We start from the raw sequence: 27,188 nt of genomic DNA on the forward strand, positions 1-27,188 counted from the left end.
TCCAAATGAACACATCCATCCACACTGATCACTGGATCTCCCCAACTTGCAGAGCTGGAAACCTTCTGACGCCAGCGGTTGTTTAGCATTGCATTCAGAGAATTGTGCAATTTTACCCTAGCAACTCTCCTCAAAGATAACTAAAAGGGAGTTCCCATCCCTGGTTAACGTCTCTTGAGAAACACTGAAGAGGATCCAAAGTTGAACCTCAACAACACTTGTTCTGCACTCTCTTCTTTCTCCTCACTAGTTCTCTTGTGCTCCGTGAGAGCCCAGAGCCTCTCCTTGCCAACACCCTGCTCTCCCCCCTCCCACAGAAGCTTCTCTCTCTTGCCTCTCCAGGTGCATTTCCCCACGCAAGTGGCCCTCTTCTCCTTCTATTGGCTCTTTGTTCTGCAGCTCCTCCTGGTCTTTCTCATCACATCTTTGCCTGACTTCTCTCCAGTTTGCCCCTCTCTTACTGACTATGGGAAAATTCTATAATTGGAAAGTTTTTTAAAAAATAAATAAAAGCCTTTTATTTTCACTTTACTTGAAAGCCAGAGAAACAGACAGAGATCTTCCATCCATTGGATCATTCCCCAAAATACCTGTGAAAACTAGGGCTGGGTCCCTGAAACCAGGAGCCAGGAACTCCTTCTGGATCTCCCATGTAGGTGGCAGAGACCCAAATACTTGAGCCATCATCTACTCTCTCCCAACGGGTTCTGAAGCAGAGTCAGATTTAGAACCTGGGAACTCCAATATGGGCTGCCATCATCCCAAGTTGCAACTTAACCACTGCTTCAAACCCTTGCCCCCCACTCCACCCCATGCCCTGGGCAGGTTTTTCTTTTTAAAGATGAGGAAGTTTGCATCTGCAGAGGCAAGAGAGAGAGGCTTCTGTGAGTCGGGGGAGAGCAGGGTGTTGACAAGGAGTGGCTCTGGGCTCTCACGGAGTACAAGAGAACTAGTGAGGAGAGAGAAGAGAGTGTAGAAGAAGTGTTGTTGAGGTTCAACTTTGGATCCTCTCCATGAGTCAAGCACATGATGGTTCAAGTAATTAGGTTCCTGCCAGCCACATGGCAGAGCTGGATTGAGTTCCTGGCTCTTGGCTTGGGTCTCAGCCCAGCCCTGGTTCATCCTCTCTCTCTCTCTCTCTCTCCCCTCCCTCACTCACTCCCTCTCCCTCCCTTTCCTCTTATCTCTCTTTGTCACTTTCTCAAGTAAACAAATGTTTAGCAAATAAATATGAGTGATTCTTTGCCCCATGATATAATCCCAAGTGCAAACTTCCCAAGGTCAAGGTTTAGCATTTGACTTCCTGCACAGGGAATAATTCTGCCAGCCACCCTCCCATTGGGCTCCTTTTCCCGTCACCCATCTCCCACACATGTCCAGTTCATTACTAGGGGCCTGAAGAGGAGCCTCACTCTAGCAGGTTTTGCACCTGAGACATCAGAGCACCATCTCACCTGTGCAAGTGAAGGTCAAGGTCAAGAAGTAAGATTGTATATAGGAGGCACATTGTGCTTTCTGTTCTTCACTCTTTATCCATCGTAATGATTTTAAGTCTCTCTGTTAAATAATGTTTTCCAGATTGTTCTTTCATCTCCAGTTCTTGGAAAGCTGATGCATTCACAGCTGTGCCTCTCACTTGTGTGAGTTGCAAGGTCTGTTATGACTTCCTCTTTGCTAGTGGAGGCGAGTGTCTTTTCTATGATATTTCATGCCAGCTGTAAGAATAGCTTTATGCTGGCTCCTCCATGTCCCCGGGGCTCTTGCTAGTGAGGGTACATTTCCATTATGTGTTTCTCTGTTCGAAACTCCTACCCACAGTGATGGTCTAAACTGAGACACGTCACAACCTGTACAGTGCACCTGGAGTTCTGGTTCATCCATGGTGCTGATCCTTGAAGCCGGGAAGCTCCTGAAAGTTCACCTGACCTTGCCCTTGGAAAGGATGTAGACAGTAATGCTTCTCTTACTTACACATACTTGGTCATTTACATCTAGTACCTTTGGAAAGTTCCCCACATACTTGCTTTCAGTTAAGTTTTAGAAACAGGGGATTGATACTTATCCAGTTCTCCACAGTGAAGTTGAGAATCTGATGGGGTCACTGTGGCAGACACATCAACGGCCTCAACAACAGCCAGGCCCCTTCTTCCTTTGCTGACTACAGTTGGTTTGGGCAGCTTTGTGTTAACCCCAGTGGATGAATCCTGATGGGTCTAAGACAGTTTTGGCCATCATGTCATGCTGCCCATTCCCGGCTGCTCTGGGAGTTGCAGCTCTAACCAGTGGAGACATCAACCTGGACAATTCCAGGGGTGATTTCTCCTCTCTGAGAGAAAGGCAGGTGCTCATGAGAGTGCTTCTTTCTTTCTGCATCTTGATATTGTCCCTTTCTGCCTGTCTTTGCTAAATGATGTTCAGAGCTGCAGCTAACACTTTGCAATCATGAAAAATCTATCCAAAAATCACAGAAATTCATTTTTAGCACCAGGACACATGTGAAATGCTGATCCAGCTCCACAAAGGCCTCCCTGCAGACTTTTATTGTGTGAGATCATTTATAATGCCTTTGTTGTTAAAACAAGAGCAGTCCTATCTTCCGTTACTTCAGAGTCAGATGCTGAAACAGAAATAGAAACAGGAAAAGAGTTTCTCTTTTCCCCCTTCGCAGGCTGCACCAGGCTGGCAACCCAGGGGTGCCTGGTAGAACAAGTGTGCCCTCTGTGGGTGCTCGAGGAGTGGGGAGGGGGTGATGCTATTTAAGCCTTGCCTTTCTGTGCCCGCTGTGTGTCTGCAGCATGTGCCAAGTGCAGCCCTGGATGGTTTGCAGGTTTGCAACCCCTGAGAGCAGCAGAATTCAACCCTAGCTAATTTGCACAGAAACAGGGCTTTATTGGAAGTGTGCCAGGGTAGCTCAGACCATTAAAGGAAATGCAGAGAAATCTGAGCAGACCCAGGGAGCAGAAGGGCTCTGGCAACCTCAGCAGCAGCACCCTTGCGGCTTCTCTTTAGGAGGCTGCCAGAAAGGGCTCCTGGTGCCTTTGTTCATCAACTTGCAGGGTCAGGAGAGAGAATTGGACTGATGGATCATGGGAAGGTCCTCGCCTCTTGGAAACTTCAGTGTGGGCAGGAGTCAGGAGGGTTTGTTGGGCTAGCCTCAGTCACTGCCCAAGGATGGACCATGATTCCCAGGGAAAAGGGTCTATCTCCAGAAGAGCATGGAGGAAGAGGTGGTGGCCACTCCGCAGTCACCTTTGTATCTGCACCAGCCCTTCATAGAACCTGAACCCGAAGGATTTGATCTCGCCGCCTATCCTTACTCCAAATGGAGACAATTTATTGTCATCAGGCTGACCCACAATGGGAAAACCAGGAGGATTTTTCAGCAGGAGGAGCATGTGTTCCAACTCTTCTTTGACATCACTGTGGCTCCCGCGCAGTACAAGGAACAGATACTGACGAGGAGGCGGGCAAAGAGCAACATGGGGCACGGCTAAGGTTGGAGGGAGGTGGTTGGTAGGATGGAGAGGGAGGGAGCTGCCATTTCTGATGGGTGATCGGGGGTGTGGAAAAAGGAGAAAACCCAGTTCTAGCTTTGGATCCCGGGTGAAAAATGGCGGTGTCCATGAAGATGGGGTGAGCGGGAATGGCTGTTCAGACACTTAGATGCCTGTGCCAGGGGCGATGTCAAGTAAGAAGGCCAAAGCTATGGGTCTAGCCAGGAAATACAAGAGCATTGGAAAAGGTTGTGGAAAAATGGAACTAAACAGTGTTTGAAGTTCATCATACCCAAGGCCCTCAGAAATTCATGGGAAATGCATATTGCAGCGGAAAAAAACTATGCATGGATTTCTAAAATGTTTGCACTGAGAGCTTGTTTGGAGGTTCTAGCAGGGGAGCACAGCTACCTGTATACCCTTGACCAAAGACCGGTCCTCCTCTAGCAGGGAAGGTCATCCTCTTTGACGCAGCTTCGGGAGGGACGCACAAGGAGCCGTGAGGGAGGAAGGGGACACCCGCCTAGCCAGCCAGATCAGCAGAATCAACTCTGGCGATCAATGGGGTGACAGATGTCGCAGCCAGATCACCCTCACATAGAATGTGTTTGCACTGAAATAAACATACCCTCCCCTCTAATTCCATTTTTCCATGAGAAGCACCCTCGTGCATAGTATCTGGGAGTCATTACTCTGTTCATGTAAAGGATGGGATCACCGGGGTCAGAGGTCAGGACAGGAGGACAGAGGGTCGAGCCTAAGCTGAGAGGCTGAGGCCGCTCACACAGGAGCCATGCATGGGACACTGGGGGCAGCCCCTCAGCCTCTGGCCAGTATCTCTATTCGCTTGGCTTCAAGACTTGGGTATAATTCTTCAGCAACTCTAGAAAGGGAGAGGAAATTGAAGCTCAATTGTTGAGCAGGTTTTACAACCAAGCTTGCTATGTATTGGGTCTCTCGCTCTGCCTCCCACCCTCCAGGGAAACTGGCACAGCAGACTTGTCCCACAGGAGAGCCTCGGCCGTCTGTACTGAGCATGCGCTCCTGGCCCCAGGCTGCAGGGACGAAAGGGAAGGAGACCCGGATGTTGTTGGGCTCCGAGGCCACTGCTGAGCTTAGCAGCCAACTTCCGGTGCTCAACAGGAAGTCCAGGTCAAGGTATGCCATTTTGTCTTGGCTGACCATCAGAGTTGCTCTGGTGGTTGAATTTATACTGCTAAGTAACTCCCGTGATAGGGGGCTGTAGGAGGGGCCCTTGACCTTCCCAGGAGTCAGAGGAGACGGCAGAAGCAAGTCTTCATGGGCCATGACGCACAACTACCGAGGGGCCCGCCCAGATCCTCTCTGCACAGGGGTCTCGGCCCTGCCACAAGACGCTATCGATCAGGAACAGGTTGGCCCCAGCAAGGCCTCTCTTCCCTGGACAGCCAAGCCACACTCAGAAAAACCCAAGTGCCTGGGAAGCAAGAGGCTCTGAGTCCCGTCTTCTCATTGTCGGAGAAGAGAAGTGACTGTGCCAAGGGCATCCAGAAAAGTCCCAGCTAATCAATCCCAGAGGGGACATCAGGGTCAGGAGGCCTGAGTCCACCTCACCCTGGCTCTGGTCAATTCTAGGAGCTGCCTGGCAAGCTCGGGTGTGGGCAGCCCCTCTCACTAGGTGAATTCACCACCAGGCAGCAGGTGTCTGTGGGAGCCCCAGCTGTCTTGTTGCACTTCACGTGTGTGCAGTAAAGCATCCAACTCGCCAAGCTCAAAGGCAAAGGGACAGAAGACTCAGCACTGGCAAGAAGGATGCTGGCTGCCATTGTGCCTACAAGGTCATGGCTCTTCTATCAGTTGGTGTTGTCACACAAAGCAGATGTCCCATTTTGTCTCTTCTAAGCTTGCAGAATGGTGAACAGCATTGTATTTCTTTGAAAAAAAAAAAAATTCTTGGGGCCAGCACTGTGACATAGTGAGTGCTGGCATCCCATATGGGCGCAGGTTCGAGACCCAACTCCTCTACTTCTGATCCAGCTCTCTGCTATAGCCTGGAAAAGCAGTAAAAGATGGCCCAAGGCCTTGGACCCCTGCACCCACACAGGGGACCTGGAGGGAGCTCCTGGCTCCTGGCTTCGGATTGGCACAGCTCTGGCTGTTTCAGCCAATTGGGGAGTGAACCAGCAGATTGAAGACCTCTCTCTCTCTCTCTCTCTCTCTCTCTCTCTGTGTGTGTGTGTGTGTGTGTAACTCTCACTTTCAAATAAATAAATAAATCTTTAAAAAAATCCTTCACATTAGTTGGCTTTGGGGCAGGGAATGACTTTTGCTACATCAAAACACCTTAGAAAGGGAAATTTTTGCCGTCTTGCACTGAACCTATACTGCTTAATGTGTATTGTACATTCAGTTATTCATTCCTCAAACACCAGTCACATATAGGTGCAAGGGACTCAAAAGGAAAATGTTTTCTGCCAATAAAAGATGTAGGAGGGATGTGAACACAGGGTGTGAACTGGAGACTAGAGGTTGATTATGATAATATTATTACAGGAAATACATTTACAATGTTAAACACTCAGAAACAAAAAATTGAAAGATCACAAAAGGTGTTTCAGACAAGTACTAGCCGAAGAGACGTTAAGTAGATAGAACAAAAAGTCGTTGAAAATAGAAATTGAGATAAAATACATGAATAGAGATCAGGGAATCATTACACGGCGGTAAACAGTTCAATTGAGAAGATGTAGCAATTTTAAACTTGCATGCACCTAAAAGCTTCAAAATACTTAAAGAAAAAAAAAAACCTTTTAGGAAATATCAATTGGAAAGTGCTTCATCATAAAGGAATATTTTAACATGATTCACTCAGTTGATAAAACACCAGATTTATACACACACACACACACATATATATACACATGTATATATATGTAGGAAATTTGAACAATTACAACATGTTCACAAGTGCTATGGTTTCAATAAAGACATGGCTCCCACACTCAGGCACATATTCAAAGTTTAAGCCCTCAAAGTTTTATGTTAATTTTGCAAAGGGGCCAGACACTGAATCCAGTTACAGTGTTCAGGACAGGGAGCACCATAGGTCCTGGAGGGTGCACCCCCAGGATGTGGTTCTGACAGGAGGATTTGTTATAGAAGCCAAATTGTTGGGGCTGGCACTGTGGCACAGTGGGTAAAGCCGCTGCCTGCAGTGCTGGCATCCCGGCTGCTCCACTTCGGATCCAGCTCTCTGCTGTGGCCTGGGAAAGCAGTAGAAGATGGCTCAAGTCCTTGGGCTCCTGCACCCATGTGGGAGACCAGAAGAAGCTCCTGGCTCCTGGCTTCAGATCGGTGCAGCTCCAGCCATTGTGGCCAATTGGAGAGTGAACCAGAGCATGGAAGACCTCTCTCTCTCTCTCTCTCTCTCTCTCTTTCTCTCTCTGCCTCTGCCTCTCTGTAACACTGCCTTTCAAATGAATAAATAAATCTTAAAAGAAGAAGAAGCCATGTCATGCTTAGTGGCTCCTCTCTCTGGTTCCTTGCTTGCCATATGATTGTGCCTCTGCACACACTCTGCCCTCGCCACCACCCACCTTCCTGAACCCATTGGGTCTGCCCATTTTGGGGACTGCAAACCTCTAAAACCATAAGCCCAAATGAACCTCCTGCATTTATAAGGAGCCTGTGCCTAATGTTTAGTTGGAGCTACGCATGACTCACTGATACAATACAAGACTTGCATGTATCTTCCTACTAACCAGGTTGGAAAAATTTTTTTAACTAGAGCAATGCCGAGTGGACATGACAAGTTATCTATTAGTGGGAGCATGAATTGTTGCAATCACCTTGGAAAAGAGCTGGGTGGTGGAAAAGTAAGCATTGGTAGGTTGCTATGTGTCACCTGGCAGTGCCATCTTTGCATGCACACCTTGGGGGAACTTTGATCCATGTGCAGCAGGAGGCGTGTACAAGAAAGCTCACAGCAACATTGCTCCTAACAGCCAAAAGTTGGAAGCAGTCCCAGGATCCATCAGCAGTAGAATGGATAAACCGTGGTGTAGCCAATCATTGCAATGGTCTACAGCAGGGAAAGGAATGAACTGTCTTTTCTTTCTCAGGTTGCTTGACTATTTTCCAAAAACATGGTAATGGAATAAAGCCCAAAGCTAGCTGATGTTAATAGATTGCTTAGCTGGGTATCGGTGGGTAAGAAAACCAAGGGGATGGTGAACTCTAAAGTAGACTCATGGCTGCCTCCGGAAGATCCAGGTAGGAATGAAAAGTGTTGTTGGAGAAGGCAACTTGGGGGTTTCCAAGGTGCTACTGATGTTCTGTTTCTTAACTAAGAGTGGATACACACAGCTTAGGGGTGCTTTATGCAGGTGCGTCAGGTGTACATTTTGTTGCTATTCTTTAAATGAAATGCAAACACTTATTATGCACTCCCATAGGACAGCATTTTTAAAAAAGATTTATTTTATTTATTTGGAAGTCAGATTACACAGAGAGAAGGAGAGGCAGAAAGAGAGAAGTCCTCCACCTGTTGCTTCATTCTCCAATTGACCACAATGGCTGGAGCTGTGCCCATCTGAAGCCAGGAGCCAGGAGCTTCTTCTGGGTTTCCCATGTGGGTGCAGGGGCCCAAGGACTTGGACCATCCTCCACTGCTTTCCCAGGCCACAGCAGAGAGCTGGATTGGAAGTGGAGCAGCTGGGACTCAAACCGGCACCCATATGGGATGCCGGCACTGTAGTCGGTGGCTTTACCAGCTATGCCACAGCACTGGCCCCAGGACAGCATTTTTTAAAGGAAGCAAGTGTGCCAGGATGTTAATAAGAATGGTCACAGGATAGATGGACAGCTAAAGGTTCATTATATTTTCATCTTTATACATTTTTGCCTTCTTTGAATCTCCTATAATAAGCATGTATCATTTTTGCCACCAAAAAAAAAGAAGAAGTAGTGAAAGAACTCATTTGTGTTTGCTCACATAAAACTTTCCTGTGTCTAAAACTGAATAAAATCAAAAGTTAAATACAACAAGGAAAATAATTTACCTGATCTGAAACTTACAACAATAAATAAGAACAAGGTAAATGGGTAAAAGGCATGAGGAAGGAATTCATAGAAAAGGAAATATAGTTGTCTAAGAGTATGAGAAAATATTCAACACTGGATTTAGTAATCCTCCCAAATGTACAAGAAACCACAGAGAGACAGGATGATGTAGTGGCATAGTCATAGGAATTTATAAGTGAAAAGCAGAGTATTTGTTTGTTTGTTTGAAAGGCAGCGTTACAGAGAGGAAGCAACAGAGAAAGAGAGAGAGATCTTCCATCCCTTGGTTCACTCCCTAAATGTCCACAATGGCTGGAGCTGGGCCAGGCTGCAGCCAGGAGCTTCCCCTGGGTCTCCCATGTAGGGGGGCAGAGGCCCAAGCACTTGAGCCGTCTTCTATTGCTGTTCCAGGCACATTTAGCAGGGAGCTGGAACAGAAGTGGAGCAGCTGGAACTTGAATTGGCTTTCATATAGGATGCCTGTATTGTGGGCAGTGGCTTAACCTGTTGCACCACAATGCCAGCCCTGTGTGTATCCTTCTGACAATCCTCTTCACCCTTTCAATCTCTGCTCGTGTATAAAACAGTGAAAATCAGAGCAGGTAATTGGCACAGCACTGAAGTCATCACTTGGGACAACTGCATCCAGCTGTTCAAGTCCAGCTCCCACTGCTGATGCATTCCTGGGGAGAGAGCAGGTGAGGCTCAAGTAATTGCATCCCTGCCACCTATGTGGGAGACCCAGATTGTGTTCCAGGCTCCTGGCTCTAGCCTTGCCCCAACCCAGCTGTTGCGGGCATTTAGAGAATGAACAGGTAGGAGATTCTCTCTCTCTCTCTCTCTCTCTCTCTCTCTCTCTCTCTCTCTCCCTCTCTCTCTCTCTCTCCTTCCTTCCTCCCTCCCTCCCTCCTTCCCTCCCTCCCTCCCTCTCACCCTCCCTATCAAATAATCTGATACATAGATAAATGTTAAAATAAAATAACAGAAATAGTACCCTGCAGATTGTTCTAAGGATTAAACAGAATCAATTCCAAGACCTTAGCACAAAGACTGGCACATAGAGATCGCTACGAAGTGGATTTGCTTTTCTGAGAAGTGAGAGAATGGGGCCAGCAGGTGGTGGCCTTCTGATGGGGCAGGTGGATACTAAACAATCATCCCATCCTTTATGTAGTTCACCTCTTTATCTCATTTCTAATTTTATCCAGAAATAAAAACCTGATTCATTATACAATGTATCTTATCCATTTGACTTTTCAAGCATTCAAGTAATACAAACCCAAGTATCTTCTTTTGTGGCAACAACATACTTACAGGGCTTTAGAGACAGGGAAAAATTCATTTAAAATATCTGATACACTCTTCTTCCCAAAGACAGAAGAACGAAGACTTGACTCGGTAATCACACAAATGGTATGTAACAGGAGAAGAAAAGAAAAAAGAAATTCCAAGAGTGTGGCAGTGATAAGAGGAAGAGAGGGTGTCCACAGCTGAGCTGATTCAGCTGAAGCTGAAACCTGGGGCTGAGTGTGAATACCATAACCCAGGGGAATAGGAGATTTTACTTTTCGGAAGATGGTTACAATATTATCTCCTGTCCCATGTGCAGTTCTAGTCAGGTGACTTCAAAGTCCTCCACTGGGGACTTTGAACCCATTGAACTAGGTAGGCTGCAGCAATAGTTAGCATGAGGCTGCGTGGCTTCTGACATTAGGTCATGAAACATGACACTGCTTCTACCCAACGCTCCTGGGACTCTGGCCGTCGGAACCCAGCTGCGCCATGTTAAGCCTGCACAGCCCATGGCATAGAGGGAAGGAACTGAGCCTCCCCTCCCCCACCCCAGCCTGCATCCCAGGCTGAGCTCCCAGTAACAGCCAACCACGCAAGTGCCTAACTTTCTGGAAAGTGACTCCTGGGAGCTGCTTTGGCTGACACCACACGGAGCCGGAGCCCAGCCCTTGGCACTGGGCTGTCCCCCACCCCCCCCCCCAGCATGGCAGGTCCTGGAGTGCCGTGAATAACGCCTGTTGTTTTAAGCTGCTAAAGGCTTGGTAGGCGGGGATGTTGTTATACAGCAACGTGGAGGATCAGAAAGGAGGACTTACAGGCATCAAGAATAAGCATGTGCAAATGTCCGGAGTTCGGGACCAAAAGAGGCTCAGCCAAGCTGGAAAGCGGGTTGATACCAGATCAGTGCTGATAGCCTGGGCAACAAAGGCAGGAAGCAATCAAACCAGCGGTCACTCTGGGAACAGCCAGCACTCGACAGCTTCCAGGAAATGGGAGTGTGACTGAAGAGTTCTATGCTTAGTCTTTTTGCTTGTTTTGTTTTGTTAAAAAAAAAAAATCTGATTATTTATTTGAGAGACAGATAGGGAAAAAAAAAGAGAGAGAGCTGTCATCTACTGACTCACTCCCCCTCCCCCCACCGCCCAAATGCCTGTGGTGGGTGGCATTGGGCTGGGCGGAAGCCGGGATGAAGCCAGGAACTTGACTCAGGCTGATTTCTTTCTAGGGCTTTTTATTAATATAGAGGGAACAGATTTTATACACTCCTTAGGTAGAGTTCCAAGAAGACAACCACCCTTACCTCACTCCCCTCTCCTCCTCCCTCCCAATCCCCCTCCCTTCCTCCCCTCTCTCCATCAGTTTTTGCAAGTACATAGCTTTTTTTTTTATGTGAATTGTTCTTTTTTTAAGATTTATTTTATTTATTTGAGTTACAGAGAGAGGTAGAGACAGAGAGAGAGGTCTTCCATCCGCTGGTCACTCCCCAGATGGCCACAGTGGTCTGAAGCCAGGAGCCTTTTCTGGGTCTCCCATGTAGGTGCAGGGCCCAAAGACTTAGGCCATCTTCCGCTGCTTTCCCAGACCATAGCAGAGAGCTGGATCAGAAGAGGAGCAGCCGGGACTAGAACCGGCACCCATATAGGATGCCAGTGCTTCAGGCCAGGGCTTTAACCTGCTGCACCACAGCTCCGGCCCCTGCAAGTACATAGTTTTAATCCACTCTGTATTCATGGACCTAATTCACCACTAATCATAATATTCAGGGCCAGCGCTGTGAAGTAGCACATAAAGCCGCCGTCTGCAGTGCTGGTATCCCATATGGGTGCTGATTCGAGTCCCAGCTGTTCCACTTCTGATCCAGCTCTCTGCTATGGCCTGGGAAAGCGGTGGAAGATGGCCCAAGTCCTTGGGCCCCTGAACCCACATGAGAGACATGTGTGGAAGAAACTCCTGGCTCCTGGCTTTAGATCGGCTCAGCTCCGGCTGTTGCGGCCAATTGGGGAGTGAACCAGTGGATGGAAGACCTCTCTCTCTCTCTTTCTCTCTGAATTTCAAATAAACAAGTAAATCTAAAAAATAATAATAACACCCAACCAGTAAAAAGTAGGAAGACCACAGTTCCACAGGAGTATAGACAAGGGCTAAAGGCGACAACTTGTGTGTGGTTTTGTTAGGACTAGGTAGTGCCGCATCGTAGCCTGGGGTCTCAGTCCCTTTGTGCCACCATCATAGCATACCTGAGACTGGATGAATGATAAAGGACAGAGATCTATTGGGCTCATGGCTCTGGAGGCTGGGAAGTTCAAGAGTATGGCAAGGACATCGGCTCTGCACCATCCCGTGGCAGAAGGTGGATGGGCCAGAGAGTGTGAGACCAAGAAGGGGTTGAGCTTGTTTTCCTGACAAATCCGTTCTCACAATGATGAGTCCACTCCCATGATAACAACATTACACTGTCACCTCTTCTTGGGCCCCACCTTTGACCAAGGTTGCATGGGTGGTTAGGTTTCTGATAAATGAGCTTTAGGGGACACACTCAAACCAATGCCCAGTGAAAGGATGGACAACAGACAAACACCAGTAGATGTGTGCAGAGAACCAGAATCAGACCATGAGGAGGTTCCCCCAGGAGAGAGGAAATGATGAGACCGGGTTTCAGCCACGGGGAAGATACTGAGCTGACATGAGTCACCCTACATGCCCCACCAGCTCTCCGGTGTCCGGGGTCCACCCTCCAGGGTGCTGGCTGGCCCTGAGCATCCTTCAAATGGGGACTGGGTCCTGTGCCACTGCCAAAACAGGCCTGTCTCTGACCCTATTGGCTTAACCTGAACCCGCTCTCCTCCACCCTCCGCTCCCAGTCCCCTCTCCTCCCTCATTCTTTTTCTTCCTTCTGTCATAGAGGAAAGTTGGCTCATATTTCTGCTAAATCAGTACCTCTCACAAGAAGCCCTAATCCAAGGTCTTAAGTCATTTGTTTTTTTTCTGTAGGGCAATACTGTCCTAATAGCTCTAGAGGGTGGTGATTCCAGGACAATGGGCAACACACTCATCAAAACAAGGACTCACAGCAGGATGCTGGTGGCTTGACCTGGGGAAGGGGGAGTGAGGAGGATGGAAGTGTAAAAGGATTGAGAGAAGTAGATCCCAGGAGATCATCCCACAATGAGGCAGATTGGCCGCTCCCAGGGACATCAGTGGAAGGCAGATGAAAACTTGGTCCTGAATTTGTTTGTCCGCCTGGTTCTCTCCAGTGGCTCTCCATCTGTCACTCGAATTCAAGTCTTCATCCGAGCTATCCGCTTGCCGTCAATTTCCTGTTCCCCAGTTCATTGCCATGAGCGGCCATTAAGGAGCCTGTCAGGATGGGTTAGAAAACTGGGGCTCACAGGAAGAAAGTGTCACCCCAGAAACCTTGTACAAACCCTGCTTTGTGCCCACATTACAGGGTGCATCCCTAATGGGTCCCCCGCTCCCCCTCTCCTCCTTTTCTATGGCTCCGTGTTCTCTCCCTCACACATCTCATGTTCCTCCCTGTACACCTTCATCTAGCACCAGGTCTCCATAAAGGGAGAAAGCATGGAGTAAATGAACCTGAGACTGCGTTAACAGAAACAGATTCCAGAAGGAAGGAGGTGACCATACCGCTGTCTGCATTTTGCTACTCATGCAGAGTGTGGTGCTCCCTCAAGGTAAAGGCGGTCCCCGATCTAGCTATATTCATGGAAGAAAGCTCACAAGGATTAAAGGAAATACCAGGAGGTGGAGGAGAATGTCCCCCTGAGATGGTGGTTCCTTGGATTGGGATGGGAGCAGTGGCAACAGTTAGTCACATCTTAAGAGGGACACAGACAAAGACGGGGAGCAAAGGAAAGCACATTCGGGCTTGGGAAGATGTCAGCCCACGTCTCGACTGGTGTTAGCCTGGGGGTATTTAGACCAATCGGCAACAGAGAGCCCACCTTTCAAGTCTGGAGAACCAGAGGAGAGAACTAAGACCACGCAGGGAAAATCAGCTGTCAGGAGAATGCTTTTCTGTTCATATAAGGATTAACTTTTTTTTTTTTTAAATACAGAGAGTTCCCAGCCTCTGGTTCAGTCTACAAATGCCCATGACATCCAAGGCTGGGCCAGGCCAAAGTCAGGCGCCAAGAGTTCAATGTGGGTTTCCCACGTGGGTGGTAAGGACCCAAGTACTTGAGCCACCACCTGCTGCCTCCCAGGGTCTGCAGTAACAGGAAGCTGAAATGAGCCAGGACTCAAACCCAAGTGCTCCACTATGGAATGTGGACATTCCCAAGCAGCGCCCCAAGTGCCAGACCAAATGCCCATCCCAAGGCTGAACTTTCTAATAGAAAGAAACTCTCCTGGGGCCGGCACCGTGGCACAGTAGGTTAATCCTCTGCCTGCAGCACTGGTATCCCCTATGGGCGCCGGTTCTAGTCCCGGCAGCTTCTCTTGCGATCCAGCTCTCTGCTGTGGCCCCGGGAAGGCAGTGGAGGATGGCCCAGGTCCTAGGGCCCCTGCACCAGCGTGGGAGACCAGGAAGAAACTCCCGGCTCCTGGCTTTGGATCAGCACAGCTCCAGACGTTGCAGCCATTTGGGGAGTGAACCAGCGGATGGAAGACTTCTCTCTCTGTCTCTTCCTCTCATTGTCTGTAACTACCTCTCAAATAAGTAAATAAAATCTAAAAAAAGAAAGAAATTCCTAAGAAGGGAAGAACTGCCTCAAGGTGATGAATTCTCTGTCATGTGTGTGGAAGCGTGGACTGCTATGGAGAAGCCATGAGCATTTGTCAGAGGGTTGAATTTTCCTAATGATTTATTTTATTTATTTGAAAGACAGTTACTAAAGGAATGGGGGTGGGCAGAAATAGAGAGATCTTTCATCCCTGGTTCACTCCCCAAATGATTGCAACAGTCAAGTCTGGGCCAGGCCAAAGCCAGGAGCCAGGAGCTCCACCTGTGTCTCCTGCATGGGTTCAGGGGGCCATCTTTTGTAGCTTTCCCAAGTGCATTAGCAGGGAGCTGGAGGAGAAGTGGGGCAGCTGGGACTCCAACCAGCTCCCATATGAGATACTAGCACTGCAGGCAATGGTTTTAACCCATTATGCCACAATGCTGGCCCCAAATGGTTAAACATTTTTATTTTTACTTTAATATTGTCTTAGACCATGTTATGTTGCTGTAACAAAACAACTGAGGCTGGGTGACTTATGAAGTAAAATATATGTATTTGGCTCCTGATTCTGATGGCTAGAGGAAGGGAGCAAACAGCCTGGCGTGAACACCTGGGTATGACCACCAGGCTGCACCACGGCCGTGTGCAGAACGGCTGTATGTGTATAAGCCAGGAATCAAGAGATGGCGGAGGGGTCATAATACCCCACTCTGGGGGCTAGTCCACTCCTACCAGATCTGACCCCCTACCACAGAACAGTATCAATTCATTCATGAAGGGGAGGGCTGACCTAATCACCTATCACAAGACAGCACCTCTTCAAGTTGCCACCACCTCAACACTATCACACTGGGGATGAGGGCTCCAGCATCTCAGGGGTACAAACACCTTCTAAATCATAGCATGGGTCTTTCCTCAGGGCTTGGAAGCACAGACAGTTTGGGTTGATACGTTGTTATAAATAGTCCAGCCCTCACTGCAGAGCTTGCTGGGAACTCCTGTGGGTGATCTGGGGGCTGGACAAAGCCAACGAAGACCCTGGGGCTGGACTGATCCCAGGAGGGAAGTCAGTCCATTCAGATAGTGCAGAGCCAAGGTGCGTGAAACCAACTCAAGTTCATTTCTGGATCTGTTCATTCGTTCATTCAACAGACATTGAGTGAGTGTCTGTGTGCTCCAAGGCTGAATCTCCAGACATTCTCAGTGTGGCTGGGAAGGACAGAGGGCGGAAAGAGCCATAGACACTGAAGGGGGAGCTGCTGACTCCCGTACCTGCAAGAATGAGGATGATGTCAGCATCCGGCAGACCTGGACCCAGGGTGTTCTGGCCCCAGAGATGCTCATGGTGTTCTTGGGATCCCCTCACCCCACCTCCAGTTCTGCTTCTCCACAAGCATCTGCCTTATTTTCCTTTGCCACAGGTGACTTTTTTCCCATGGAGCATGGCTGTGCGCTGCCTCCTTACTTCAGTATAGAAACACCAGGGAAGGCTCTGATTGGCCAGGCATGGATGCATGTTCTCCCTGTGATTGGTTCCTTTGGAATCATGTGACTGAAAGAAGGGACAGTTCGGGACAGCATTGGACTTCAATGTTTTCATTTTCCTTACATTCCCAGCACAACGGTGGACATGTGGGAGTCTAATGGCTCTCAGTGGTTGGCATCAATTTCCCGGTGTTTCAAGGTACCCAGATATGAGCCCCTGAATAAACCGTGGCTTTTGAACAGCAGGTATTGTCTGATTAATGAAATTAACATAAACATATTGAGTTTACTTGATAATAAGCAATCACAATCAATTGATAATGAAGTGAAATACACAATCACCTAATTGAGAATAATTGGACTGAATGACAAACTTAGACTCCTGATTAAAATTAATTGTATTTCTGAGACAGCCTTGGAATCCCAAATGCAAGTAATTAAAACTTGCACAGGTAAGACAAGATAAATTCTCCTGTATGACTGTCCAGGAAATAGGCAAGTTTCCAGTCAATTTTTCACCTAGATGAAGGAAAGCAATAATAGGCTGCCTTTGGAGTGTTGCTTCAGTTGAAAGTGAGAGCCAGGTTCACGTGAATGGGCAAATATTGAACCTTGATCTGCAAGAGAACCATTTAGTCTGGATGCTCTAGGGAGGCTTAACCAACTAAATGAGGATTTAAGTTGCCTAAATATAAAAACTGAGCACTTTGTGGAACATTTTAAGAGGTGGGTAGGTCACTGGCTCAGACCACAGTGGAGACTTCACTCCTCAGGCATTGCCCAGCCAACTCAGGTACCCCCCAGGGGTCTCCAGGTCTACGACCAGCTCTGTCAGTCTTCAAGGCAAAAGGAATCACCTAAAATCTTGTTAGCATGCTTATTCTGATGCTGGGAATTAAGGAGACACCTAAGGTTCTGCATTTCTAGCAAGCTCCTATGTAGTGGAATCTACCTTGAGTAGCAAAGGTCTCTAGTAAACCACACCATCAGGTCTGTTCCTAGAACTTCCACAAACATTCTACAGACGAGTGAGAGAACCAACCAATAGAGGCTCTCCTGGCCATGGCTACTGCAGGTTACCCAGCAATTAGGCACAGCTTCCTAACAAGTCATGTTCTCCCTCATCGGTAGACTTTTCCATGCTCCACTTTGCCTGGAGTGCATAAAAAATAGCCAAAGACCTGGAATGAATTCTGGATGATTGAAGAAGAAAAATACCTACAGGGAAATGGAGAAGAGTAACATCCTTAAGGAGGTAGAATAGGAACTTCCAGTCCTCAACTCCAGATTAACAAGTAACGGAACAAAAGAAGTTTATGAGACCTCTGAAAATCAGGTAAGGTGGTCCAGCACCCCCAGCAAGTGTGAAGCCAAGAGCAGCAGCAGTGAACCAGGTAAGAAGAGGCAAGTCACGTTACATGTGGTCACACCGCCAAGCCAGCTGCACTCAGCATCAGAAGAGAACACCCTGGCTCATGACTTCTTCCCTTGGGCAAAGAGAAGAGTGGAACATGCCTTCAGTGTCCCAGGGACTGACATCTATCTCACCTACTCAGAGAACTGATGGGGAATCAGCAACCTTGGATGAACTTGGGCCACGGAGAACAGTGGCATCAATGAACCTGTATACCACAAATAAACACCAGGGGGAGCAAGAGACTGTGAGCTGCTCTAAAAGAAACTGGAATATTTAGCTGTTGGGAAAATCCCCATGGAAACGCCCAGAGAAATTGCATCTTCTCAACAAATGTCCCAAGGGCCCCCAGGGTCCCTTTTTATTATTATTATCTGACAGATAGAGTTAGACAGTGAGAGAGAGAGACAGAAAGAAAGGTCTTCCTTCCGTTGGTTCACTCCCCAGACGGCCACCACGGTTGGAGCTATGCCAATCCAAAGCTGGGAGCCAGGTGCTTCTTCCTGGTCTCCCACGCGGGTGCAGGGGCCCAAGCACTTGGGCCATCCTCCACTGCACTCCCGGGCCACAGCAGAGAGCTGGACTAGAAGAGGAGCAGCCGGGACCAGAACCCGGCGCCCATATGGGATGCGGGCCCTGCAGGTGGAGGATTAACCAAGTGAGCCATGGCACCGGCCCCACCAAGATCTCTAGAGATAGAGTGGTTAAGGTTTTCCCTTGTAAAGATTGGAAGACAGAGCCGGCATAGTGGCGGAGCAGGTAAAGCCAACACCTGCAATGCCGGCATCCCATGTGGGCACTGGTTTAAGTCCCAGCTGCTCCACTTCCCTGCTGATGCACCTGGGAAAAGCAGGAGAGGATGACCAAGTGTTTGAGCCCCTGCCAGTCACTTGTGGGGGGCCCGGATGAAGCTCCTGACTTGGCTTTGGTCTGGCCAAATCTGTGGATGGATGATCTCCCCCCCCCCCTTCTATCTTCCCCTCTCTCTGTAACTCTGACTTTCAAATTAAATTAATCAATTTAAATAAATAAATAAATCTCCAGAAACCGACCCCAAAGAAAGAGGTTTTTAGTCATACTTTTAAAGTTCAATGTGTTACAACAGAACACAGACAACAAAAAGCCAAGAGGCAGGGAGGGTGTATGAACAAAATGAGAATATCAGCCAACACAGAGAAACTATTGAAAAAGAGCCAAACAGAAATTCTGGCCTAAAGAATACAATCGCCGAGTTGGAAAACACACTAGACTGGTTCGACAGCAGATTAGATCAAACAGAAGAAATAATCTGTAAACTTGAAGACAGGTCGTTAGAAATTTTCAAGTCAGAGAAATAACTAAAGGAGAGTGAAGAAATCCTGAGACATCATGGAGGAAATCAACAGCTGTGTGATGAGGGTTCCAGAAGACTAAGACAAAGGAACAGAGAACTTTAGTTAAGAAATAATGATCAAAAAACTTCCCAGCTTGAGGAAAGCAATGGACATCCAAATTCAAAAAGCTCCAAAGATTCCAATTAAGTTGAATCCAAAGGAGTCAAATCAACATACGTTGTGATCAAACTGTCACACTCAAAGACAAAGCAAGAATCTTGAAAGCAATAGAAGAAAGATAACTCATCACATATGAAGACACTCCCATACGATTAGCGTGGATTTCTCAGCAGCAACTTTATAGAGCAGGAGAGATTAGGGGAGTGTATTCAAAGGGCAAAGAAAATAGCTATAAACCAATAAGACTAAATCTGGGAAAACTATCCTTCAAAAATGAAACAGAGGAGCCAGCACTGTGGTGTACTGGGTTAAGCCACTGCCTGCAAAGCCGGCATCTCATACAGGTGCCTGTTTGAGTCCTGGCTGCTCCACTTACAATCCAGTTCCCTGCTAATGCACCCGGGAAAGCGGTGGAAGATGGCCGCAGTGCTTGTGTTCCTGCAACACTAGGGAGACTCAGATGGAGTTCCTGACTCCAGGCTTCAACCTGGCCTACCCCCAGGCCATTGCAGCCATTTGGGGAGTGAGCCAGCAGACGGAAGATCTCTCTCTCTTTCTCTCCTCTCTCTCTTTCTCTCTCTCTCTCTCTGTCACTTTCTCAATAACTCTGGCTTTCAAATCAAATAATAAATATTTTTAAAATGAAGAAGAAGTCAGACTTGGTATTAATAGGAAAATAGAATCCCAAATTAATAAAGCTGAATGAGAGAGTTCATCTCCTCTAGACCTATCTTATAAGAAAAACTAGAAAAACTAAAGGGAGTCCTAGAAATTATGAAAGGACACTTGACAAAAACCTGAGACATACAAAAATATAAAGTCTGCTGGTAAGGAAAAATGTATAGACAAAAATACAACAAGGGTGCATAAGATATTCTTAAATTCTAGTGTAGAGTTTTAAAAACAGACAAACATAACTGTTGTTACAATAGTACATTAGTGGATACATAGTATATAAAACTTTTATTTGCGACACCAATATCGTAAAGTGGAGGTGGAGAAATGTAGAAGAATAGTTTAAATATGTACTTAAATTGTTAGCAGCTTTACATGGATTGCTAGAATTACAAAACATTTTTGTAGCCCTAAGGTAACCATAAAGAAAATACCTAGAGGCCAGCGCTGCGGTGTCGCGGGTAAAGCCGCCGCCTGCAGTGCCAATATCCCTTATGGGTGCTGGTTCAAGTCCTAGCTGCTCCACCTCTGATCCAGCTCTCTGCTGTGGCCTGGGAAAGCAGTGTAGGATGGCCCAAGGCCTTGGGCCCCTGCACCCTCCTGGGAGACCCGGAAGAAGCTCCTGGCTCCTGGCTTCAGATTGGCCCAATTCCAGCCATTGTGGCTGTTTGGGGAGTGAACCAGCAGATGGACAATCTCTCTCATGCTCGCTCTCTCTCTCTCTCTCTCTCTCTTCTCTCTCTCTCTTTCTCTCTGCCTCTGCCTCTCTGTAACTCTGCCTTTCAAATAAATAAATAAATCTAAAAAAAAAGAAAGAAAGAAAATACCTAGCGAGACCAATGTTGTAACAGGTAAATATGCCACCTGCAGTGCCGGCATCCCATATAAGTGCCAGCTCAAGTCCTGGTTGTCCACTTCCGATCCAGCTCCCTGCTAGTGCATCTAGAAAAGCAGCAATAGATGGCCCAAATGTTTGGGCCCCTGCCACCCATATGGGACACCCAGATGAAGCTCCTGGCTCCTGGCTTAGGCCTGATCCAGCCCTGGCTGTTGCAGACATTTGAGGAGTGAACCAATGGATGGAGGATCTCTCTCTCTCTGTCTGTCCTCCTCTCTCTGTAGCTCTGATTTACAAATAAATAAATAAATCACAGAAAACAAACAAAAAAGAGAATATCTATAGAAGATATACCAAAGAAAATGAGAAAGAACAAAAGGATTTCAATATAGAAAAAAATCAATGGAACACATAAGATGGCCTTGAAAAGAGGGAAAATGGAACAAAATAGCCACAAGCCAAGCATAAAAAAAAAAAAAACAAAATGACAACAGTAAATCTTTCCCAGCAGTAATTACTTTAAATGCAAATGTATTCATTAAACTTCCTAACCAAAGGACACAGAATGGCTAAATGAATTTCAAAAAGAAAACAAGATGCAACTATGAGCTCTTTCCAAGATGCTCCCCTTACACGTAAGGATTAAAAAGCATGGAAAAAGGTATTCCCTGCAAAGGGTGACTTCGCCGGAGTTCGGCAGACCATACTATAACACACAAAATAGACGTTAAGTCAAAAGCTGCCACAAGAGATAAGAGGCATTATGTGGAGACTTCAGAGAGTTCATGGAAATGGACATGATCTCTTAAGTCTGTTTTTTCCACGAATTTTTAAGTACCCTGTATTATACTTGTATAATGGTAAACAAGGACAATTTTCAAGAAATATATAGCACATATATGTATGTGTATATATATATATATGCACCTAACACCAAATATATGCAGTAAACTGCTTTTCTAACCACAAAGGAATGAAATCAATAACAGTAGGAAAATTGGCAAATTCACAAAAATGTGGACATTAAATAACACATTCTTCAACAACCAATCAATGGGTCATAGAAGAAATCATGAAACAATTAGAAAATATTTTGAGATAAACTAAAACAAAAACACAACATACCAAAACATACGTGGATGCAACCAAAGCAGTTAGTACTACAGTACAGGGAAACCTGTAGAGTTAAGTTCCCACATGGAAAAAGAAAGATGAGGGCCAGCATTGTGGTGTAGCAGGAAAACCTGCCACCCGCGATGCTGGCATCCCATACGGGTGCTGGTTCAAGTCTCGGCTCCTCCACTTCCAATCCAGCTCCATGCTGGTAGCCTGGGAAAAGCAGCAGAAGGTGACTCAAGTGTTTGAGCCCCTGCTACCCATGTAAGAGACCTGGAGGAAGCTCCTGGCTCCTGCCTTCCACTTGGCTCAGCCCTGTGTGTTGTAATCACCTGGGGAGTGGGGAGTGAATCAGCTGATGGAAGATCTCCCCTCTCTCTCTTTCTCTCTCCCTCTCTCTGACTCTTTCAAGTAAATAAATTAAAAATAATAAGAAAAACCTCAAATCAACTACTTAAATTTACATTATGAGGAACTAGAGAAAGAAAAAACTAAGCTGAAAGTTAGCAGACATAAAGAGATAATAAAGATGGGAGCAGAAATGAAACACAGTAGAAATTCGTGGAACCAGGTTAACTTATTGAAAAGATCAATAAACGCTTAACTATACCATGCAAATCATTTTGTGCGTCAACCTGGCTGGGACAAGGGTTGCCCAGATATCAAGTTTAACATGGGGCCTGCGCCACGGCTCAACAGGCTAATCCTCTGCCTAGTGGCGCCAGCACACCAGGTTCTAGTCCCGGTCGGGGCACTGGATTCTGTCCCGGTTGTCCCTCTTCCAGGCCAGCTCTCTGCTGTGGCCCAGGAGTGCAGTGGAGGATGGCCCAAGTGCTTGGGCCCTGCACCCCATGGGAGACCAGGAGAAGCACCTGGCTCCTGCCTTCGGATCAGTGTGGTGCGCCGGCCGCGGCGGCCATTGTGGGGTGAACCAACAGCAAAAGCAAGACCTTTCTCTCTGCCTCTCTCTCTCACTGTCCACTCTGCCTGTCAAAAAAAAAAAAAAAAAAGTTTAACATGGTTCATCAGTATGTCTGTGAGGGAGTTTCTAGACAAGGCTAACATTGGACTCTCTAGACTGAGTGGAGGGGATTATTCCATCCCCCAGTGAGAATGAGAATCATTCAAACCATTAAGGACCTAAATGGAGGATGGGAGATTTTGTATTCTGTGTGTGCGTGTGTGTGTGTGTGTGTGTGCCCAGCCCTGAACGATGAGCTGGGACATTGATATTTTCTCCTGCCCTAAGTGCTCCTGGCTCCCAGGCCTTCTGATCCAGAGAGGATTCTACGCCATGGCTCTATAGCTCTCACATCTCCCAATTACAGCACCAGCCTACCCAGGTCTCCAGCTGGCGGACAGCAGATTATATGGCTCCTTGGGCTCCTTGTGAACTGGTGCCATATAATCATCTCTATATATGTGTGTGTCTCTTATTGGTTCCATTTCTCTGGAGAATCCTAAGAAAAAGAGAGAGAAGACGCAAATAAATAATTAAAATTAGAAATGAAGGAGGAGACATTATATTTGATGCCACAGAAATATAAAGATGTATGAACAATTATACCAACCTAGAAGAAATGGATAAATCCCTAGAAGCACAGAACCTTCCAGGTCTTAATCATGAAGAAACAGAAAATCTGAGCAGCCCTATAGCTGATAAGGAGACTGAATGAGTCATCAGAAACCAATCAACAAAGAAAAGCCCAAGACTCAACAGCTTCACTGGAGAATTAAATGAAATATTTATAAAGAATTAATGCCAATCCTTCTTACTCTTCCAAATCGTTGATGAGGGGACACCTCCAATTCATATGATGATAGAAAGTCAGACAAAGATATGAAGAGAACTACAGACTACTATACCTGATAAAAATCCTCATCCTCAAAAACACCCAGCAAATTCAATCTCAGAGCACGTTAGAAGGATAATGCGGCCGGCGCCGCAGCTCACTAGGCTAATCCTCCGCCTAGCGGCGCTGGCACACCGGGTTCTAGTCCCGGTCGGGGCGCCGGATTCTGTCCTGGTTGCCCCTCTTCTAGGCCAGCTCTCTGCTGTGGCCCGGGAAGGCAGTGGAGGATGGCCCAAGCGCTTGGGCCCTGCACCTCATGGGAGACCAAGAGAAGCACCTGGCTCCTGCCTTCGGATCATCGTGGTGCACCGGCCGCAGCGCACCGGCCGCGGCGGCCATTGGAGGGTGAACCAACGGCAAAGGAAGACCTTTCTCTCTGTCTCTCTCTCTCTCACTATCCACTCTGCCTGTCAAAAAAAAAAAAAAAAAAAAGGATAATGCACCATAACTACGGCATAGCCATCCCTGGGATGCAAGGATGATTCAACATAGAAAAATCGTACCTCGCGGGTGGCGGGCATGATAACAGATCCTGGAGGGTAGCACGCGGTTCGGGTTATTGCTGTTGTTACGTCTGTTCTCGCGGGCGGGGAGGCGCCTGGAGATTCCAGTGCAGGTACTGTCTAGTCCGCCGGTGCCTTGCCACTTCTCCTGGGGCGTCTAGGGCACGCTGAGGACCCTGGGGGAAGTCTGGAGTGGATCTGTGCAGGGCCTGTGGAAACCTACCGCACTCATGTTTCAGTTTTGCGTATATTCCGAGATGGTGTTCATCCACCTTTGACAGCTATCCAAAGAAACCTATGATTTCATACCTTCAGTTTTCTAAAGAACAGCTACCCATATTTAAAGCTCAGAACGGAGAGCTAATTAAAAAAAAAAATTGCCAAGCTGTGGAGGGAACTTCCTGATTTAGAGAAAAAGGTATATGAAGATGTTTATGGGGTAGAGTGGGAGGCCCACAAAGAGGAGATTAACCAAATTCAAGAAGCTCTAACTCCAAGTCAGATGCTATCTATGGAAATAGTAATCATGCAAAGACGTTTAAAAAAGAAAGCATTAATGAAAAAGTTAGCAATGCTTTGGAAATCAAAAAGATCCCACTGAGCTTATGACATTTTTTAAAAGATTCATTTATTTATTTGACAGAGTTACACAGAGAGAGAAAGAGAGGCAGAGAGAGAGGTCTCCCAGCCACTGGTTCACTCCCCAAACGGCCTCAATGGCAGGAGCTGCGCCGATCCAAAGCCAGGAGCCAGGAGTCTCTTCTGGGTCTCCCACGTGGGTGCAGGGGCGAAAGGCCTTGGGCCATCTTCCACTGCTTTCCCAGGCCACAGCAGAGACTTGGATCAGAAGTGAAGCAGCCGGAACTCGAACCAGCACCCATATGGGACGCCGGCACTGCAGGCGGTGGCTTTACCCACTATGCCACAGCACTGGCCCCAGCATTTTTGTTTCTGAAAGTTTCCAAGAAGCTAAAGATGGCTCATCACAGGCAAAGCTGAAGGCTGTAAGTGATAACTGGAAAAACCTGCTGAGTTCTCAAAAACAAGTATATATTCAGCTTGCTGAGGATGATAAAATCCATTACGATAATGAAATGAGGCTTGGGAAGAACAAATGGTTGAAGTTGGATGAAGTGGTCTCATACGTCGCAAAATGATGTACCAAAGATGGATCTGAGGAGAGTTTAAACAGAAGACTCGGCCGGCGCCATGGCTCACTAGGCTAATCCTCCGCCTGCGGCGCCGGCACCCTGGGTTCTAGTCCCGGTCAGGGCGCCGGATTCTGTCCTGGTTGTTCCTCTTCCAGGCCAGCTCTCTGCTGTGGCCCGGGAAGGCAGTGGAGGATGGCCCAAGTGCTTGGGCCCTGCACCCCATGGGAGACCAGGAGGAAGCACCTGGCTCCTGGCTTTGGATCAGCACAGCGTGCCAGCCATAGCAGCCATTTAGGGGGTGAACCAATGGAAGGAAAACCTTTCTCTCTGTCTCTCTCTCTCACTGTCTAACTCTGCCTGCCAAAAAAAAAAAAAAAAAAAAAAAAAAAAAAAAGAATCCATGCAAATGTAGCGGTGAATCATTCCACCTTTGATGGAAAGTACACCAGACTGTGAAGTTTTTTATCTATAGGATGATGATGGGGAGAGTGATCTTGTGATCTTGTTTCCTTATGTTAGGAAGGCAGGAGTTTCCTTTCCAAAATTGTCACAAATTGTAGAAGCGACCGTGTTCTATGGTATAATTGTGCATTTTGTAAAAAGCAACCAGAAGTCAGCGAGGTTAAATTCCAGTTCCTCAGTATAATTCACACAGCGTGTTGAGTGGATGATTGTATGTGTGGTTTTCAGTTGCAGCTTTTTATAAAAGAGATTGAGAAATTTATAAACCTTTCTCATTATCTTTTTCTTTTTCCCAAAAACTAAGAAATTATGTACCAAATCTGTGCATATTGTTCTATATTGTGTAGAAGAAACATTTTAATCTTTAATTTTATGCTTGTGAATTATACATTTTCAGGGGAAACATTTATTTTATATCTTCTTTTAAGAATGGGATTGCATTTGTTTTTCTGGATAATTTTCTTGCCCTTGTATGAATATATTTAAACACAAAGAAAACTTGTGTAAATTTTTAAATGAGAAATTTAATAAAACATAAGTCTCCAAAGTCTTGGGAATTTCAAGCATTTTACCTAACTTTCAAAGGCCTTTGTAGAGAATAGCCAGTATACGGTCTTGACAATTCAGCCCATTATCTGCTGTTCATGGTGAGATAAGAATTGTTTATTCTTTTATATCATTAAAAAAGATTTATGATACATGAAAATTAATAGGAAATTTAGGGCCCATAAACAGAGTTTTATTAGAACACAGCCTTGCTCATTCTTTTACTTAGTGTCTATGGCTGCCTTTGCATTACCATGACAGAATGGCTCCAATCAAGACTGTAGTGTGCAAAGCCTAAAATATATTATATATCTGGCCTTTTGCAGAAAAAAAAAAAAAACATGCAAAAAGCAATAGATGTAATGCACCACATGAAGAGAAATTTTTTTTTTTTTGACAGGAAGAGTGGACAGTGAGAGAGAGAGACAGAGAGAAAGGTCTTCCTTTGCCGTTGGTTCACCCTCCAATGGCTGCCGCGGCCGGCCCACTGTGCTGATCCGAAGCCAGGAGCCAGGTGCTTCTCCTGGTCTCCCATGGGGTGCAGGGCCCAAGTACTTGGGCCATCCTCCACTGCACTCCCTGGCCACAGCAGAGAGCTGGCCTGGAAGAGGGGCAACCGGGACAGAATCCGGCGCCCCGACCGGGACTAGAACCCGGTGTGCCAGCGCCGCAAGGCAGAGGATTAGCTTAGTGAGCCGTGGCACCGGCCATGAAGAGAATAAAGGGCAAAATATCATATGATCATCTCAATTAATGCATTAAAAAACATCAGACAAAATTCCACAAGGCCCTTTCATGGAGGGTAGAGAAGACATTGTGGAACTACACACACGGCCATTCTGAAAAATCACTGCACACGGGGAAGGCGAATCCTAAGGACAAAAACAGTGCCTCTTCTATGAGAAAAAAAACAGCCCAGTGTCATCGACCCACCACCCTGCAGACTGACCGTCCAGAGGAACTGTGCCATACTGGGAATTTCACATTGGTCTCTGTTGCTGGCAGAGTGGGCACCCGGCAGTGGCTATAGAAGGTTGATCTTAGTGAATGGAGATCCATGTTTCTGGGCCCATGCACAACCTCCCTCTCCGAGCTCATAAGCCCGTGAGGCAAACAGGCTGACTAGTAACTACATGATCATTT

General features: G+C 46.9%; 1 pseudogene; it reads left to right on the forward strand.

Annotated features, from left to right (window-relative positions):
• The first annotated feature begins 3,610 nt into the window (after positions 1–3,610).
• Positions 3,611–25,063, forward strand: LOC100351320 (transcription factor A, mitochondrial pseudogene; annotated as a pseudogene).
• Positions 25,064–27,188: the final 2,125 nt, after the last annotated feature.

Source organism: Oryctolagus cuniculus, chromosome 19 (assembly GCF_051225735.1).
Source record: "Oryctolagus cuniculus isolate XC-2025 breed Fujian yellow rabbit chromosome 19, ASM5122573v1, whole genome shotgun sequence".
Lineage (NCBI taxonomy): Eukaryota > Metazoa > Chordata > Mammalia > Lagomorpha > Leporidae > Oryctolagus > Oryctolagus cuniculus.